Source organism: Oryctolagus cuniculus, chromosome 3, assembly GCF_051225735.1.
Source record: "Oryctolagus cuniculus isolate XC-2025 breed Fujian yellow rabbit chromosome 3, ASM5122573v1, whole genome shotgun sequence".
Classification (NCBI taxonomy): Eukaryota; Metazoa; Chordata; class Mammalia; order Lagomorpha; family Leporidae; genus Oryctolagus; species Oryctolagus cuniculus.
Window position 1 is genome coordinate 27,017,511 of NC_142869.1, and position 20,705 is coordinate 27,038,215.

A 20,705-nucleotide genomic window follows, 5' to 3' on the forward strand; every position below is an offset into this window, starting at 1 on the left:
TCGATGATATCTCAGAAGAGGCAAAGTGGTTTCTCCATGATATTGTTTAGCCTCTGAACCAACCCTGGATATCTATGTAGATTTTCTATGTGCAAAAAATGAAAACATTTTTTTACAGCCACACTTAAAGCCAAATTCCTACTATCCCTAGACTTTCAGTTAAAACACATTGAATTAGTTGGTCAGCTTTATAAGTAACAAATTCATTGTGTTCTCCTCACTTTTAACTCCCTTTTTATGGTCATTAGGAAAAAATAGGTAAGTCTGAAAACTTACCTATAAATAAAAAAACCTGTAAGCATCTATTAGTGTCAGAGAATACAGATCTGAAAGAGAGGTGACAATGGAGATTGCTGAAGACTGTTAGGCTCATAAGGAAAACAGTTATAAATTCTCAAATTGTTTTATACAGATAATAATTTCATATGGTTTAAATTTGTCCTAAATTTTGTAATAGTTGCAAGAGAAATAATAAAACTAAGTGGCTCTTCCTTTGGATACCTTTAAGTGTTTATTACTCCCTGAATACTACATTTGACTTTTAGGTTAGCTATGTGGTTAGACTGGAAAGTTTATGTTCCAAAAAGTTTTCACTTTGGACATTTAGTAAGGAATATTAATTAGCTTTTAGTGAATAGACATGCTGTTTGGAGGTCTAAGACAAATGGCGGCATAAAATGCTTTAAGAAGAAATAAAAGAGATTAAAACTGAAGTGGCATCTATATACTTGCTACACTTCTCATATTACATCGAACATCACTGTTTGCAGGCACAAACATTTTAGGTAATAGAAGGAAGATTAACTCTTTCTTCTCTTTTTAAAATGCTTCTTTTCTTTTTTTGTAAAGATTTTATTTATTTGAGATGTAAAGTTAAAGTGACAGTGAGAGGGAGAGGCAGAGAGAAAGGTCTTCCTTCTGTTGGTTCACTCCCCAAAAGGCCGCAACGGCTGGATCTGTGCCAATCTGAAGCCAGGAGCCAGGTGCTTCCTCCTAGTCTCCCATGCAGGTGCAGGGGCCCAAGCACTTGGGCCATCCTCCACTGCTTTCCCAGGGCATAGCAGAAAGCCGGATTGGAAGAGGAGCAGCTGGGACTAGAACTCAGTGCCCATTTGGGATGGATGCCGGCTCTGCAGGCGGAGGATTAACCCACTGTGCCGTGGCGCAGCCCCTAAAATGCTTATTTTCTTGAACCCCTTCCATAAACAAGACATTAGGCAAATCACTTATATGTAAATTGTTGAATTACATTTTTGAGGTGATATTTTTTCTTGGTATTTTGTTATAATTTTTTTTTTTGACAGGAAGTTAGAGAGAGAGAGAGACAGAGAGAAAGGTCTTCCTTCCATTGGTTCACCCCCCAAATGGCCGCTAAGGCTGGCATCCAAAGCCAGCAGCCAGGTGCTTGCTCCTGGTCTCCCATGCGGGTGCAGGGCCCAAGCACTTGGGCCTTCCTGGGCCACAGCAGAGAGCTGGACTGGAAGAGGAGCAACCGGGACTAGATCCCGTGGTACTGGCGCCGCAGGCAGAGGATTAGCCAAGTGAGCTGTGGCGCCGGCCTGTTATTATAATTTTAATAACCATAAATCATGTAGTTATAAAAAAAAGCATCCTTTAACATTCCTGGTCATTCCACATGTAGATGGAAACTTTTTTTATTCAGTTTTTTATTTATTAATGTGAATTTGAACTAAAAAGTACTGTTATTTTTCAAATATTTTTCCAAATAGTCATTTTATTACTGGAATATAGTTTGAAACATTATATTGTGTAACAAATATCCCACTTAAATGTTGGAAATTGTACTATTTTAAGCATTTTAGTCAGGTAAGTATAATATACAACTTTGTTCATGCCCTAGATTATTCTACCTATTGACAAATATGTTGTCTCTTATTTAAGGAATTTCATAGTCTGATAACTCATTTTGTTGCAACTATACCATTATGCTTATTTGTAGTTTAATTTTTTATCTTTTTAATTTTTTCAATTTTTAATAAAATTGTATTGCTTTACTATTTTAACCAATCCTATTTAAGACTTGAGGTAGTGAGATGTGAGGTGGTCTGCAGAATGTTTTAAAAGATTAACCTCCAGGTAGACTTCTGCTTTCTTCTCCACTTTGTCTAACCAGTTTATTACCTCTGTTGTTTACACAAACATGTAGACATCTGTACACTTTAGTTTTATTTATATTACACAACAGTCATATTAGAAATTACCCGAATTTATTGTTGAACTATTCCACTAGATGGAAGCGGTTATATGAAAAAAATAATCTTACCTATAGCTAAATGATGATGCTTTTATGTCATGTTTGGTAGATAAGTGTGCTGTAAGTAAATACACACACACATACACGCACACAAAATGAACAATTTAAGTTCACTTTACTCTCAATTGTATACACACAAATTGTGTGAATGTGTGTGTGTGAGCGTTTGAGAGTAAAGTGAACTTAAATTTATGTGGCATATTTTTTCAGGTCTAAAATATTCCTAATTCATAAATTCTATTATATGCTTATACTTTTTTTTAAGAAAAAAATTAATTTGAAAGGCAGTTACAGAGAGAGCGAGAGAGACAGAGATCTTCCAGATGTTGGTTCACCTGCCGAAATGCTGAAACAGTCAGGATTAGTGGAACTCCATCCAGGTCTCCCATGTGGTGGCACAGGCCTAACCACTTGGACCATCCTCTGCTGCTTTCCCAGGTGCATTAGAAAGGAACTGGATCTGAAGATTGCAGGCAGCAGTTTAATATGTTATGTCATAATGCTGGCACATGCTAATATACTTTTAAACAAAATCTTGGAACAATTGATTGTAAACTTCTTGTTAATTAAGCATGGAGAGTATTCTGAAGACCTAGAATTTAATAAACTGTTTCGATAAGGATCAGATATGGTCTAGTGAAAGCAAAATTCATATATGAAGCTGAATATGTGAAACCCAATTGTCTTTAAGCTCAGCATCCTCTTACATACCTGGTAAATTAACCAATGAGTGGAATCATTTACACTGCTGTTTCTGGATCACAAACTGTGTCAAACTCTGTGATAGATGCTTTCTATATAAGATTTAATTTGAATTTGAATGCCCTGCAGAAAGCAGAATTTAAATTCATATTTCTCTGACTCCAAAGCTTGCTGTTTTTCTTATTTTGATATTTATATTAGGAATAAGTAATAAACTATTTAAAGTAAGTTATTTATAGGTAATTTTAATAGCAATGATTCATGTAAAAAAAAAGTTAATTACTAATAGTATCTACAAAATTTAACCTTAATGTTATTAATACTTTAGTATCATTTATATTAGAAGGCATTCTTAAGAAAAGACATACCAAATGGAAATAAGTATCATAATAAAAGAAATTGTACAACATAATATGAAACCATGTAGTAAAAGGTAAATATTATTTCTATATTTGCTCTGAGATTTTAAAAAAATTCTAAGTTGTCTTAGTTGTCATACTCAAGTAACAAGGTTTTTAATTACTTAACATTTCCATAGGTACTGGAAAAATGCTGTGAGCAAAGTTCTATGTCAGATCTTCCCAATTTGTACATTGGTGGGAATTTCCTAGAATTAGAAATTTTTGGGAGAAGAAACTAGTATTTCAGTATTAATGGCAATATGTAACAAGACATAATGCAAAGCCAAGGGCATTAGGAAACAAAGAATTGTCACATTAATTCAAAACCTTATAGTTCTTGAGAAGTTCTGGGAAAACTCGGAAGTTCAGAAGTATCTGGTTATGGAATTCACAAATATGGGTTCCATGCACCATTTGAGAGATTAAATTTAAGGAGGCCATGGGATCTCTAATTGCAGTTCAGTTGTGTATGCTAACTTCATGATTATTTGCTGAAGTTTATAAAGAATTGTATGCCTTGAATGTTTGTCTTCTTTGTAAGCATTTGGCTGAGAAAGAAAAAAGTTAAACTTTCTCTGGAATAATTGACCCACAAAATTTGACCCATAAGTTACAACACAGAGCATAAACCCATAAATAATTTACTCTTATTAGTTTGTCCTTATATATTAACTGGTCAGTTTTATGAAATGAAAGTCAACCAAAACTGATTACAGTATAATAGTAATATGTTTGGTCTACAATTTTATTTTACTCTGTTTACTTGGTAATAAGTAGCTTGCTACTGTGTCATCAATGCTGTCATAAATAAAGGACCTTAAAAATATTATTCATATCAAGCAGGTTAGGTATAAATATGCTTGCATTAATTCATTTTGCTTCCAGTTCCCACACCCCAGTGCAAAAGTACCCAAATGACACCTGCATATATAGTGAGTTGGCTGTTTTATAGAAGAAAATAATTGACCTAGGGGTACCCACTGCTTTTATAGCAATCAGTAAAGAAGCCTCCTGTTTGTCCTAGAAAGAAGCATTACCGTATCTCTAAAGGTTTCTCACTGAAGACACAACTCTGCGAAATAGCTCAGATAAACAGACCTTGCACTCTTGGCACAGCTATCAAGATCTGTAAGTACACAAGAGACCACTTGAAAAAATTGCCTTACCCAACAGTACTTTCCAATTTTCTAACATTTTTCTGTTTGCAAGTTCTTATATATACAACCTGATTTTATCCTCACTTGGTGTTTAACACTCATTTGCTCTTTTCAAGTGTAAGAAACATTTAGACATTTAACAGATTTATCCTTCAATAAATGTTTTCAACTCTCTAAGAACATATATGTATTACCTCTCTTTTGGTTATAGTATAATTATAGAAAATCCACAATGCTACCAAAACTTTACATATATAGTTCTGTTTTTTTTTGTGTTCAGATATCAATATACTTGGCTAACACTAAGATGTGTTCTACTTGTACTCAGGTACTACTTCAGTAAATATCCACATTGTATTCCCTATTTAAATGGCTTGGAAGAGGATTGTACCATGAATCAGTCATAATGTATTACTAAATTATTATCAAACTTTATTGTGCATAAACACATCTAATGTATTCTTTAGAATTTTAGATTCCTGGGTTCAGCTACAAAACGAGATGCCTTTCTATAGGTTTGTGTTCAGATTATGCATTCACAATTTTCTTTAGGAGTTTGATGCATTTACAGTTAATATTTGTTAAAAGGTTGGATTTACTCCATCCCTCTCATTACTTTATTTATTCCATCTGTTCTTTGTTCATCCATAATCCCTTCTTTGGTATGAATGCAAAAATTTATATTCTGTTATATTTCATTTGCAGGCTTTTCCAGTGTACCTTTTTGCATTGTTTTTAATAGCCACTCTAGAGGTTAAAATATGTATCTTCAGGTAAATCCCATGTAAATTATCTGTAAATTCTCTTCAGTGAATTACACCTAGAGTGCTAAAATCTTTGTTACTTATTTTTAAAAGAAATTTACCTAAATGAGGATATGCTCAGGAAAAATACACATATGATTTTGGAGGGGGTAATGGATTTCTGGAGGTAAGAAATAGCTGCCTATCACTCATTTTAACTTCACTCTAACCTTTGAGTAACCTGTACTACTTTGATGGGACTGGAATTCAGGGCAGTTGAAGCAGTAAGTTTTGGCCAATTAGGAGCATGAAATTAAATTAATTATTATTTGGAAAAATAGTGTAAAGCAATTAAATGGACTAAGAGATAGCCTCTGTGTGGGCTAATGACCAACATAACCAATATACATTTATCTAGGACAGTTGTGGAACTGGATATTTAATAGGTGGAAGTTTCTAAGGAATCCATGTACACAGATGCTTAGCAACTGGTGCTGTTTTCCACTAGCAGTAAATTTTTTTCTTAGTATTTATCTTTACTCTTACACTTGTTTGTGCATCAGAATTTTTTTCTCTTCATGCCTGAGATCTTTCATGACATAACTTTGGCCACATTTGGAAAAAAATCAGGAACTTCAAAAATTCAAAAACACCATATTAAACACCATAAAGCAAGTTACTTTTGGCTGTTCCTCTAAAGGTCATGTAATACTTTGTGTTTTCTCCAACATGACACAGCATGACAGAACAAAGTAGTTATCTTTTGTACTTGTCAGCATTGTTCTATCGACTTCAAATGATGAAATGCTTCTGAGCATGCTGTTGCTTTTTCCTTCGGGGGCTTGTGCTGATTTCTTTAAAGTATTATGTATATCAAATAAATCATTCATTTATTATTCCTGACACTGAATTTGGTAAGAAAAAGTATCTGTACTTCACTTCAAAATTGCATTTGGATGCTCTTTACTTTTGAAGTAATGAAAATGCAGTTCATTTATATTTTTTGTCTTCAAGTTACCATTTTTTTCTTAATTCCTGTGTTTGCCAAGAAAACACTGTCTCTGGATGTTGTGGAGGACAAAGTTTTAGATAGTCAAAGAAGTAAACTTTAACTTTTAATAAAGATTTTAATGAAAAACCTCAAGTCGTGGTCATACTTTGATTTGATAACTGTTAATATGACAAAACTTGCATTTGAGTGATAGCAGCTGATAGAACAGAAAAACCAATCTCTTAAGTGGTTTATTTCCCACTGCATAATGGTTTGGTGCAGATGTTTTTGGTTGAACTGCTGCCAGATGGGGGAAAGAAGAATGGAAAGTTGCATATGGGAAGTTTCTCAGAAGCTAAACCTGAAAGTGGCATACATTGTTTTTGCCCATATTCTCTTGGCTAGGACTTAAGTTATTGACATTCACAGCTCTAAGAGAAATATGTTCAAGATATGTGCTTAGAAGTGGGTTTGCAATTAAGGAAACTTAACTGGGGTCTTTGTCATAGTGGAGGGAGATTTTTTATTTGAGCAAGGTCAGCTTTGAGGTAAAAATTAATGAGTGATTATAACCCTGAGCAAATTAGTAATCTTCTGTTGACCATGGTATACTACTACAATATACAATATGACTTTTACCTACCTCATGAGTTTTATAAAGATTAAAAAATAGAATGCATATAAAATGCCCAGCACAATTCATGGAAAAGTTTAAACACTTAAAAATGTTAGTTTTAACCTTCACTGTCTAAGTAATATACTGCTTTATTCTGCGATCATCCGTAGGAAATAATTTAATTTGATATTAGCATAGTTCAACACCAAAGCACTTTTTAATTATTCATTTACTTTTATTTATTTTTAGTAATGTATTTATTTATTTGAAAGGCAGAGTTACAAAGATAGGGAGAGATCAAGAGATATTCCATGCTTTGGTTCACTCCCCCAATGGCCTCAATGGCCATGGCTGGGTTAAGCCGAAGCCAGGAGTTTCATCCACGTCTCCCATGTGAGTGCAGGTGCCCAAGTACTTGGGCCATCTTCTGTTGATTTCCCAGACACGATAGAATGCTGGATAGGAAGAAGATCTTCCAGGACACGAAATGGTGCCCTTGTGGGATGCTAGTGTCACAGGTGATGATTTAACCTGTTACACCACAATGCTGTCCCCATAGGGCAGTTTTTTAAGAAAGGAATTATTTTATGAATAATAAACCATGGATGTTCAGAAAATTGTGCATTTTAGCAGTTGTTTAATATAAATAAATATAAATAAATATTTACTCAGTAGACATAACTTTTGGGGCAGATAGAACACAAATTCAACACATTTTTTTCCCAGGCAGCAGCTGTTAATTTTGAAGGTTTTAATCATTTTGCATCACAGTTGAATTTGGAGAGGAAATAAATGGCAAACTTCAATACAGATATACAATATACATATATACAAATGCAATATACACATGCCTATATACAAGTATGTGTATATGTAACTATATAATCCAGGGAAGGAGAGGAGAGGAAAACTCCTTACTTTTCTGTAAGTTCTATCCTATGGTAATGTTTCCCTCTTGTTAACCTGAATATTTCCATATCTTGGTTATTCAAGTCATTTTAAATCTAATATAATTTCAGTTATACATTCATAAAGAAATGTGTCCTGCATACTTTAATAGCATGGGACTTCCAGTGTAAATAATCCATGAGAATCTACATTTAGAAAAAGTACAACTTTTCATTAATTAACAGAAAGCATGATTTATATGCCACTTGTCTTTGCACATAAAATAATCTTAAAGAGAAAAAAGAACATCAAAACTAAGTGTAATATATGAAATTATGCTTTTAAGACAGTAAAATTCAGATTTCTGCTTGCTTTTCAGAGTTCCAATGTCCTTGGCAGCAAGTAAATTTAGTTATTTCAGTTGTAGGTTTAGATTTTAAAAGTTTTCTCTAGCGTGAGTCATAAAATAATTAATTGAAGAATTTTCTCTTTGTATTGAAATATAATAAAATCTCACAATCACCAAACCTCTGGAGTACTGGAGTAAAAATTCTTGCTACAGAAACTTACATGCACACTTAAAACCCAAAATTCTGGAAATATTCTAATTTTACAACAACCAAAGAAATATGTGGTTAGGAGTTTTCCTCTCTTTCATTCCAGTCCTTTTTTCCCCTGGCTTTGTTAGGTAGATTTTCAGCTATTGTTTAAGTTATCCAGTGTCTTCAGTAATTTCTGTCTAATCAGTTGATGAGTATTTACTTGGATCAGGTGCTGACTTTGCAGTATCATCAGTTCACATTCGAATTCAGTTATACGTTTCCCAAGGCCTACGTTATGCCAGCAAACAGACAAATCACACATCTCAAGATGTCAGTGTAAAGTCAACAGAGAGGATGAGGGCAACATTCCTTTCATGCTAGGATTGGCTGTGACTGGAGAAGGGGAATGTATTCATGCTGCTTTTGTCTACTTTATGTCATTAGATGTGTGGTCATGTATCTTTGTCTCTGTCACTGCCACTGCTGCTACTGGTGGTACCTTCTGTGTACAAATTCACAAAGACAGTGGTGTGTCAGGCTGTTTGTACAGAACAGAGAATCAGGGCACTCCCTTGATTATACCTATTAATATTCTTTTTATGTTTTCTTGATATTTACGAGTATCTACCTTTTTCTCATTTAAATAAAATTACCCTTTCAGGAAGAATAGAGTTCAGGTATTTCCTCTGAATATACCAGATGTAGTCCAAGGATTTTCTAGACCATTGGACAGTTTCTAACATTGGCAGATCTCCCTCTCTCTCTCTCTCCCTCTCTCCCTCTCTCACACACACACACACCCCTTATTTCTACTTCTGTTGGTAGTAAATATAAGTTTAAATGAAGAAATTTTGATCTTTAAACTGTATGAGTGGACAGAATATTATTGTGTAAATTGCCCTAAATTTTGGTTCAACATTTATGTTACCCACCATAAAGCAGATACTTTGTACAGCAAGGTTAGACAATGGAAACATTCTAAACATGCCTCTATTATGCGACAAAAGTTACTGTCCCCTTCTCCCCATCAACCTTAGAATACATTTTATTATTGATCCCTAGAAAGAAATAGTTGAGTCAACAAAATGAAGAAAAAATAATTAATTAAATGCTAGGACTTTTATAATAGCTCCGTGGTAGTCATTTATATGTTAATGTTTTACAATGACTAATTTAATTGGCAGATGGTAGTTCATATTACACTAAGAGAGTTGGGCATTTCCCTAGGCCAAATGATTTTGTACCCAGTTTTCAATTAAGGGAAGGCTGCCAATTATCTGCAGTGGGTTTTATTTTAATTACTGGGTGATTAGGACAGCTAGGTAACCAGCCCAAAGGAAGAAGAGCTCAACTGCGAGTGTGAATCCTTATTATGCAAACCTATAAAATAAATAAAGAAAACCCATGCAAAGAAATTGTTTTAGAGAAATGGTTGATAATTTACCTGTGGTGCTTCATATTGTTTTACTCATTTGATCAATAAAATGTAAGTTTAAAATACTAATCTGGCCATTTGTGAACTAGACATTGTTTCTGTAAGAAAAAACAAATTCAGAGGAAAGGAATTATATGTTAACAATCAGTGTACAACATGTCTTGTATTTCATGTGTTTTGAAATGCTGACATCTAAGAAGTCACTTCTGGAGTGACCTTTGTCATATGAAATGCGCTTGAGACTGATGGCAGAGAGCTGGCGTAAATAAATTCATGATGTTATTGTTGCCTACACCGTCCGATTTTTTAGCCATGATCCTTTTCTACATCGCCAGTTATCCTTTAAAATTTTCCATGTAACTGTCTAGCATCACTTTAACTTCACCAGATCTATACCAGCCCTGTTTACTCCTCAGCCTAGGTGCTTTCCCAGATTTCTGTGTTCTTGTGTTGTCCACAGGAACCACCAATTTGACTTTCCTTCAGACATGAATGGTTATAGTTATTGATTTTATGCTTCCATTCTTCTTTATTTGTCAGTCACTCTTTGAAAAATTCTTATACCAGCACCTTTATCTCCATTCAGTCTGTTGTTCTGATCTAGATTCTCACTGCTAAGCTACTACAATGGCCTTTACTAGCCAAATATTCTCATTTCTCCAAATTATCCTTAAATAATAAACAACAGGTTTTTATATGATTTCTTCCCTACTTAAGAAATATTCCACTGGCTGTTAAATTAAGTATAAAATATAGGGCCGGACGCTGTGGTGTAATGGTTAAAAGCTACCACCTGAGGTGCCAGCATCCCATATGGGCCCCAGTTCGAGTTCTGGCTGCTCCACTTCTGATCCAGTTCTCTAGTATGGCCTGGGAAAGCAGTAGAAGATGGCCCAAGTCCTTGGGCCCCTGCACCCATGTGGGAGACCCAGAAGAATCTCCTGGCTCCTCGCTTCAGATTGGCGCAGCTCTGGCCATTGTGGCCATCTGGGAAGTGAACCAGTGGATAGAGGACCTCTCTCTCTCTCTCTCTCTCTCTCTGCCTCTGCCTCTTTCTAACTCTGCTTTCACACACACACACACACACACACACACACACACACACTCTTAATTATAATCACGTGGAGAACTTTAAATTAAATAGTGTTACCGGGTGCTGTGCTGCTACATTCTGATTTATTGATTTACTTGGATCCACATGATCAGGATCTCCATGGATAGGGCCTTGAAGTGTATTTTTGTAGGAGTGCAGGAGATTCTGAGGTTCACCCAGCTTAGAGAAGCACTACCCCATACCCTTTTTCTTTCTTGTACTCTCAACTGATTACTGCTATGAATTGTTTTCCTAAGCTAACAAAAAATGGTTTATTCATAGATAGAATGAATAGAACCATAGAATTTATTAAACAAACTGATTGTAGAATTCTCAAATATCCAATGAATTACTGGAAACATTTAAATGCATTGTGATAAAATATTATTCCACTGCACTTTGGGAGATATTAGGAGTGAAATAGTATGATTACCAAGACTGAAGGTCTTGATGAGACTCCTGCCACTAGGAGGAATATATATTTAAGTCGAAATAATAAAAATTCAGAAAACACTGTTTTTGCAAGAGGAATGTATCTGAATTATATGGAGAGCCATTCAGAAATTCAGATAATTTTTTTTCTGCATTCTGCTTTGGCTGGCTATAGTATATTTTAAAAGACTTTAGGATTTAAATAGCTTAAATAAAATGGTAAATTCAAGTTGGGAAATGCTAAGTCACTCTTCAACAGTAAAGGATCAAGAGAATTTAATCTTCTGTCTTTGCTCCTTTCACTCTTGTATATTTTTATTTGAAAGATTGGAAGTTGAAAAAGGGATATGCAGGAAGTTGGGGATGGGTAGTATGCAATTTTATACTCACCCAAAATCCCAGGGTGCACATGGGCAAGCTCCTCTCCCCACATTCACAAATGTGCACACACTGAAAATTATGAAGACATTTTTCCCCTCTAGGATTAAAATATACATAAGGAATGGCTGAGTTAAATATATTAGGGAGGTGATAGAGCTTGGTATAGCCAGGGCAATATGGGTCCTATCCAAAAGGAGTTTGTATTTGTATTTGTGTGTATTAATTAGTTTTAAAATACATTTAGAAATACAAAATTTATGTAACCTTTATTCAACTCTAAGATGCTCTCAAATTATTCCATTTTTAACTCCACATGCAGGAAATAGAGCATATTTTCCAACTGAATTTGGCCATTAGCCTCCAGTTTTCAACTTGTTACATTGTGCTCTAAGATGTATAAATGTCAAGATGTTTTTCTTTCTTTAACAGATCTTGTAGTAATTTCTTGTTGTTATTTTAACAGATTGCTACTTTAGATGTGATGTGAGTGATATAGTAATATTTCTTTCATGAAATGGTGTGAGGATGTAGGACTCGCATATATCAAAATCAGATTGAAACCAGAGGTAGTTGGCTTTCCGATAACTTGCCCAGATGTTTATATCAATGTCAGAGATATTTAGATGAATGTTTATACATATTAACTGTCAGTATTATTTACATGCTTAGATAGATACACTGAAATATTCATTCCTATAATATTTAAGCAGCTTATATCTAAGTGAATGAATGAACAGAAAAATTTGGATTCAGATATATCAGTACTCAGGTTAGATTGAATTTCATTTTGATAAACAAAAACAGTATTTAAAATAAAAATACTTACATATTTTTTATTAAGACAGATGCCTCAATATATTTTTAGAGTGCTAAATAAAGTATTATCTATGATTCAAAAACAGGTTAAAGATACAGAACTAAAAATTAGGGAAATATACTTGTATTTATTTAAACCATTTTATGTTTTATCTAAGTAGTGTTATGAATTCAGCGTGAAAATAGACTTTTTTGAGAATTTATAGAGATTTATAAATTGAAGAAAGAGAAAATGAAGCCTGTGTGTAAAATGCTTATGTATGGCACTTTAAAAGATCTGTCACTAAGGTTATACAGAGACAAAATTTATTTATTAGTCTGCTTCATTGTATATGTATTAGGACAGGTTAAAAATGATTACAATGAATCAAAATTAATGTCATTGAAGTTTTGAGTTGGCAGGTGTCTCTTCAATATAGATGCCAGAGAGGTTTTACCGGGATCTGCTTTATATGTACTTTACCCAGTTAGGAAAGATGAGTGCATGTAGAATGTAAACTACAAGATATACATATTTTTTGACCAAGTGAACCAAAAACTAAGTATACTTTGTCTTTTCCGTTTCCAGATTGTTCCTTTCTTTCTAGTTTTCTATCTGAAAACTTTTCTCCCATCTTGAAGTATTTGCAGTGAAATAAGAAGTCCGTTAATTTTTTACAGGTATATGTCTCCTATAATGGGCAGCTGAATCTTGTGCGTCTAAGACATATGTATGAATTAAAAGGTTAATGTCTTTATTGCATTCATTGATTTTACACATAATTGTTAACCAAGATATAAAGTTTTCTCTGACAGTCTGAAAATTTGATGAGTACTATTTGATCATTACTGTAATGTGATAACATTATTCAATCAACATATAAAGGTATATCTAAGATTGTGTTAAAAAGTTTGATAACTGTTGGATGGCACATCAAACAATATATATAGAAATAACATTTTGTATAATTGCAAAAATTGTAAATTAAATCTCTGATTGATTTTGTTAGGAGAGGACTGAAAAATAAGAAATACAGTTGTATTAAAACACCATAAACAGCAAAAAATCTTTCACAGTTATCTTTGTAATCCATATGCTTAATAGACAGAAATGAAATCCTAACTTTCCAATTATGTTCTTGTATGACATTCATCTATGTAATTGAAGGGATCTTGATTTGGTAGGAAACATAATATATTCTGGAGCTGATCTTTCCTGAAGGCTGTAATTATGTGCCAGGGCTCATTTTAAGCATCAGTGGGGTTCTCACAAACGCTGTCAGGTGAGACAAAGCACGTGCTCTGTCAGGTAGATTTCTAGCATAACTAAGTATTTATTAACTGAACAGCTTTATATGCAGGAGGAAAGGAGATATGTTTGTCAATAGCATCTAAGAGACCAGATGGTTTGAGACAGATACTATGTTCTTTTAATTAGTTGCTAGTGAGGTTGAAAAATGCCCCTTTAATAGGCTCATAAAATAGTAGGTTTACAATTTAGGGCCATTTCTTTATTTCCCCTGAGGAAGAATGGGTACTAAAATGTATCAAGTTTAAACTATTCTGACACAAATAAGTGGTCTCATTCATGGAACTGTTTACAAACTCTGAGTCATACGGGAAAAAAAAATACATGGGGTGAAAAGAAGTAGGTTTTTATAACTGTTCTTACATATGAACACTACTATTTCTTTTTCATTTCACGAAATTTTTGAGGAGAAAAAAGTAGTCTTGACAAACTTGATGATGTTAAATAAGCATAGTAATAAGTAATGAAGAAGTTCCAACTCTTTTACCAGGAGCTATAATTGCTTCATTGAAGATAGTTGAAGTCATATCTGAAGTGCAGCCTGAAATACATCATCTCCCACAGTTCTTCCCATTCTTTTTTTTATTTTTTTTTATTTTTGACAGGCAGAGTGGACAGTGAGAGAGAGACAGAGAGAAAGGTCTTCCTTTGCCGTTGGTTCACCCTCCAATGGCCGCCGCTGCTGATCCGATGGCAGGAGCCAGGATCCAGGTGCTTTTCCTGGTCTCCCATGGGGTGCAGGGCCCAAGGACTTGGGCCATCCTCCACTGCACTCCCGGGCCACAGCAGAGAGCTGGCCTGGAAGAGGGGCAACCGGGACAGAATCCGGCGCCCCGACCGGGACTAGAACCTGGTGTGCCGGCGCCGCAAGGTGGAGGATTAGCCTATTGAGGCACGGCGCCGGCCTAGTTCTTCCCATTCTTAATTCTCAGTGTAAGTGCCAGAAATTGCAAATAACTTTTGAAGATTTTTGTGAGTTGTAGGTTAAGTTTTGGTTGGAAGCTTATAAATAAATCTTTCCATTGTGTCATATCTGCATTTACTGCATTGTAAAGTTAATTAAGCAATAGCTGGGCATTTCATAGGGATTAATGACTAACAGGGAGGAGTAGATGGCTTAAGGTACAGCCAAGGGTCATTAACATCTGCTGGCCATTAATTCCCAGAAAATGCCTAGCATTGAAGTCATTATTGCTATTATGAACTGAAAATGGAAACGAACTATAGGCATATGGATTTTTTTAAGGATGATGCAATTTTAATTGATATGTATAAGGTAATCATGGAGAACTTAATTCTTGTACACTAGCCAATCATGTTGCTGGTCTCATCTCTCATGGTTCCATTTGGGTTATAATTAAGCAGTAACTGTTGTAGAACTGGGCATTTCCTGGGGGTTAATGAATAGCTGGGCGGAGTTAATTGTCTAAAGTATAGTTTCAGGCCATTAACCTCAGTTGGTCACTAATCTTTAGGAATTTCATTTAACTGAAGTCAACTTTTTTGTAGTAAGAGGAAAAATATATTCAGTTGTTTCAATATTAGTCTTAGGGCATTTTTCTTTTCTTGAAATGTATCCAATAATGAAAAAGATCTACAGAGTCTTTCTGTATGTCCATTTCAGAGCTCCCTTGTTTTGCATATACTTGTAAACACCCAATAGATAGACCACATAAAAAGGGTGCAGAAAATAGTGCTTATTTGATGAGAGGGTCTGTCTGGTTCAAGTGATAAAATCAACACATGGAAGCATGGATTTCCTTGAGTTTGTCAGTCTGTATATTTGATACAATTATATATGTCTTGACGTTTATCTTTTTAAAAATCACATTATTAAAAATCATTGTTGGGGCCAGTGCTGCACCTGCAGTGCTGGCATTCCATTCAGGCGCCAGTTCGAGTCCTGCCTGCTCCACTTCTGATCCAGCTCTCTGCTATGGCCTGGAATTGCAATGGAAGATGGCCCAAGTGCTTGGATCCCTGCACCTATGTGGGAGACCTGGAAGAAGCTCTTGGCTCCTTGCTTTGGATTGGTCCCACTCCAGCCGTTGTGGCCCTTTGGTGAATGAACCAGTGGATGCAAGACACTTTCTGTGGGGAGCAACTTGGACTAGACTGTTACTGGAATTAAGACTTATTCTATGCATCTGCTCTCCCACAGTATGGTGCTGGGAGAGGAGTAAACAGCTTCTGCGCAGCTGCCTCTCACTAACTTGAGTGATGACCTGCAGGAGCTGATCCTGCTCCTGATTGGAGGAGAGCAGCGTACTCGGCGTGTGGGTAGCAAAGTTGGGATTGGTGGAAGAGGACTATAAAGAAGGAGAGAGACAACATGCACCAGGAACATCTAAAGGGAACACCTGAGCAGCCCCCGAGAGAGCCTGCCGGCAGTGTGCCGCTCCCCCGCGGAAGTGGGGAAAGTGGCAGGGGGAACCGCCCTTCCACGGAGGTGGAAGGGATGGTAGCCAACCCGGGAAGAACCAGCAGCAAACCCGGGGAGGGCTGAGCAGACAAAAGAACAGCGCAGGGTCCTGTGTCGTTCCTCCACAAAGACGGGGAGCAACAACTTTCTCTCTCTCTCTCTCCCCTCTCTGTGCCTCTCTGTAATTATGCCTTTCAAATAAATAAATTTTTAAAAAAATCATGGTTGACCTGGAAAAACTGCCTTTGTTCTCTATCAATTATCTATATATAATATTTCCATTCAATACATTAGGAGACTTCAAAAAGTCATTGGAACCGAGTCTGAAGCCAGGAGCTGCTTCTTCTGGGTCTTCTACGGGGGTGCAGGGGACCACTGCCTTCCTAGGCCGTTAGCAGAGAGCTGGGTTGGAAGATGGACAGCCAGAACATGGACCAGTGACCATATGGGATGCCAACACTGCAGGTGGTGGCTTTACTCGCTACACCACAGTGCCCTGATCCACAGGTGGAGGCTTAGCCTACTAAGTTCACCACAGCGCTGGTCCCTGTCGTGCTGTTTTCTAATACATTTAAGTCAATACCTGTTTATAAAATCTGCCCTAACATAAGCAGCCAATTTTCTTCCTTTCTATGCATTATGATTCTTGGGGTACTACTAACGTTTTGTTCTTAATTTGGATGTCATAAATATGATTATTGGGCAAAAAATGCATCTGTACACTTAGGTGCATTTCTTGAAATGTATACCTTATTTCAATAAAATGTTTGAAATATTATTAAAGAATTAATTTAGTGACCATATCCCAGGTAGTTCTATAATACATTTCCAAAGCATTCAGTAAAATTAATTTTTTTAGGGAACATCAAATTCTCTATGTAGTATTCTGATCTGTTTCTTTGCAAGTCATTTTAGCATTCAACATGTTGTCTTTGTTTAGACATCTGCATTTCAATGAGGACATAGATCATATTGTTTTGGTGTGCTACTTTCGACCTCCTATCCAATTTCTTATTTTACCTTAATAAATTGCATAGTTTTTTCTCAGTTTCATATTTATTTTTATAAGATCTGTTTTTGGATTGCACAATATTTACATTAGCTTTGCTTTCTGCTATTGAATCTCCAGTGTCCATTTTGTCTCAGCTTATAAGAAAATGACACCTTATAAGAGATTGCAACTAATATCATAAGAATTTGCTAAAACTCCCTTTATATGTAATATTTGTTTACCACAAAAAAAATGTGTTCTTATGACAGAGATAGAATTCAAGAACACTGTGAAATGGAGACCAGCATCATTAAATTTATGTAATCTAGATCTATTTATTCTAGGGAATGTTGGTAATCTTGAATGTTCATATTGCTAAGATGACAAAAGAAATAAATTATTGCACCTAAAATCATATATTGAAAGAAATAATAGAAACTGAGGAATGTTTTCCAAAATTGGTAGATTCTAAATAGCAGGAACAAAAATAAGTTTCTATATTTTAATTTCAAAAGAGAAAAATTCTGTTTTTTAAGAATCTCCATAATGTTTTCCACAGTGTCTGTACTAATTTACATTTCCAGCCACAGTATGTAAGAGTTGCCTTTCTCCACATCATTGTGAGCATTTGTTACTTTCTGTCTTTTGGATAATAGGCATTCTGACAATGCTGAAGTGATACCTCATTGTGGTTTTGATTTGTGTTTCCTGACGGCTAGTGAGATTGAGCATCTTTTCATATATTTTTTGGCCATTTTGCATTTCATCTTTTGATAACTGTCCATTGAGCTCCTTTGCCCATATAACTGGATTGGCTAAATTTTTGTTGCTGGGTTTTTTTAATTGCTGATTTTTTCTGGATATTAATCATTTGTTGGGTAGGTAGCTTGCAAATATTTTCCCTTTTCTGTCGGATGTCTCTTCACTCTGGTAGTTGTTTTCTTTGCAGAAGCTTCCGAGTTTGATGTAATCCCATTTGTCTAGTTTTGCTTTTGTTGCTTGGGCTTTGGGGGTCTTTTTTATGAATTAGTCATCATATCAGTGTCTTGGAACATTTCCTCTAAATTTTTCTTCCAGCAACTTCATAGTGGCAGGTCTTAAATTTAGGGGATTGATCCATGTTGAGTTGATGTTTTGTATACAGTGAAAGATAGGGTTCTAATTCCATTCTTCTACATATAAACAATCAGCTTTCCTAGTACCATTTATTGAAGAGGTTATCTTTTCTCCAATATGTAGTCTGGACACTTTTGTCAAAACCCAGTTGAGCCGGCGCCGTGGCTCAATAGGCTAATCCTCTGCCTGCTGTGCCAGCACACCAGGTTCTAGTCCTGATCGGGGTGCTGGATTCTGTCCTGGTTACCCCTCTTCCAGGCCAGCTCTCTGCTGTGGTCCGGGAGTGCAGTGGAGGATGGCCCAAGTGCTTGGGCCCTGTACCCCATGGGAGACCAGGAGAAGCACCTGGTTCCTGGCTTCAGATCAGCACGGTGCGCCGGCTGTGGCGGCCATTAGGGGGTGAACCAACGGAAAAGGAAGACCTTTGTCTGTGTCTCTCTCTCTCTCACTGTCCACTCTGCTTGTCAAAAAATAAAAATAAAAAAAAAACAGTTGATAATATGTGCATATATTAATTTTGGGGCTCTCTGTTCTATTGATCAGAATTTGGGTTTTATGCCAGTATCATGCAGTTTTAATCACTATAGCTTTGTGATATGCTTTGAAGTCAAGTATTGTAATGACTCCAGGTTGATTTTTTTTTTCCTGTGGCTATTCTGGGTCTTTTGTGTTTCCATTTGAATTTCAGGATTTTATTCCTAATTCTTTAAAAAAATATGGTTTGTACTTTAACAGGTATTACATTGACTTTTTAAAAAAATATTTATTTATTTATTTGAAAGAGTTACACAGAGAGCGGAGAGGCAGAGAGAAAGAGAGAGAGAGAGAGAATCTTCCATTGGATGGTTCACTCCCCAATTGGCCTCAAAGGCTGGAGCTGCACCAATCCGAAGCCAGGAACCAGGAGCTTCTTCCAGGTCTCCCACATGGGTACAGGGGCCCAAGGACTTGGGCCATCTTGTACTGCTTTCCCAGGTCATAGCAGAGAGCTGAATCAGAAGTGGAGCAGCCGGGATTTGAACTGGCACCCATATGGGATGCTGGCACTTCAGGACAGGGTGTTAACCCACTGCACCACAGTGCTGGGCCATACATTGACTTTTTATATTGCTTTAGGTAGTATAAAAATTTTAAGGATATTAATTCTTCAATCCATGAGCAAGGAACTTGCCATTTGATTCATCAACCTCACTACTGGATATATACCCAAAAGACATGAACACATTATATCAAAGAGATACCTGCATCACCATATGTAGCAGTACTATTCACAAAAGCCAAAGTATGCAGTCTGCTAAGGTGTCCATTATCGATAAACAGGTAAAGAAAATAACATTGGAATATTATTAAGCTATAAAAAAGAATGAGATTCTACCATTTGCATCAAAATGGATGCAACCGGAGGACATCTTATTGAGTGAAATAAGCCAGACACAGACGACAATTACCACATATTCACACTTATTTTGGCAGTTAAAATTAAAAAAGAAAAAAGAAATAAAAAAAAAAACATAAAGAAGGGACTGTGTGCTGTGTCTGTAATGCTGCAGATGTACTTTTGTTAAACTCTGTTTTATGTAATTGTCAGATCAATGGTTAGCAATGCCATATCACTACAGTTTTAATCTCCAGTTATTTTAAAGTTTACTGGAGCCAGTGCTATGGTATAGCAGGTAAAACCGCCGCCCGCAGTGCCAGTATCCTATATGGGCGCTGGTTCAAGTTCCAACTGCTTGACTTCCCATCCAGCTCTCTGCTATGGCCTGGGAAAACAGTAGAAAATAGCCCAAGTCCTTGGGCCCCTGAGCCCAGCTGTTGTGGCCATTTGGAGAGTGAACCAGCAGATGAAAGACCTCTTTCTCTCTATAGCCTTTTGGGGAGTGAACCATCAGATGGAATACCTCTCTGACTCTGACTCTCTGTAACTCTGCTTTTCAAATAAATACATAAGTAAATATTTTTTAAAAAAAGTTTACTGTGTAAGAGTAAAATGGACATCTTTTCATTTGATTATTGTTTATATATTCCTGTTGAACTATAGTCTCCCTGCTTGTTGAACTCTTTAGTGAAGTGTTAACCCTTTGACTGTAATGAAAATTAAAAATGTTATCTCAAAATTTAAAAAAACAAGAAAGAAATAAATACAGAAAGATGGCGGGAAGGAAGGAAATAAAAGAAGAAAGGAAGAGGGATGGAAAATGGTGGAGGAAAGGAAGTATTATTCTTAGAATTGTGTCTATGAACTGCATTGAATCTATTCTCTTTGTATTAATATCATATTAACATGAAAATTGATAAGAATTATGTTGTAGTAATTACCATGCATTTTTTGTGGCACTGATAATCTAATGTATTAATAAATTCTTTGAAAAATAAATTTATTTTATTTTATTTATTTATTTGAGAGGTAGAGTTT

At 35.8% G+C, this 20,705-nt stretch overlaps 1 protein-coding gene and 1 long non-coding RNA gene across 5 annotated transcripts in view; both read left to right on the top strand.

Moving 5' to 3' along the window:
* ERBB4 (erb-b2 receptor tyrosine kinase 4) overlaps positions 1–20,705 on the top strand; it is a 1,252,881-nt gene that overhangs the window by 31,559 nt on the left and 1,200,617 nt on the right. The gene's annotated exons all lie outside the window — the stretch shown is intronic.
* LOC149127291 (uncharacterized) lies at positions 13,028–16,417 on the top strand. Its single transcript, XR_016231455.1, has 2 exons — positions 13,028–13,132; positions 15,617–16,417. It is a non-coding gene; the product is annotated as an uncharacterized LOC149127291 (long non-coding RNA).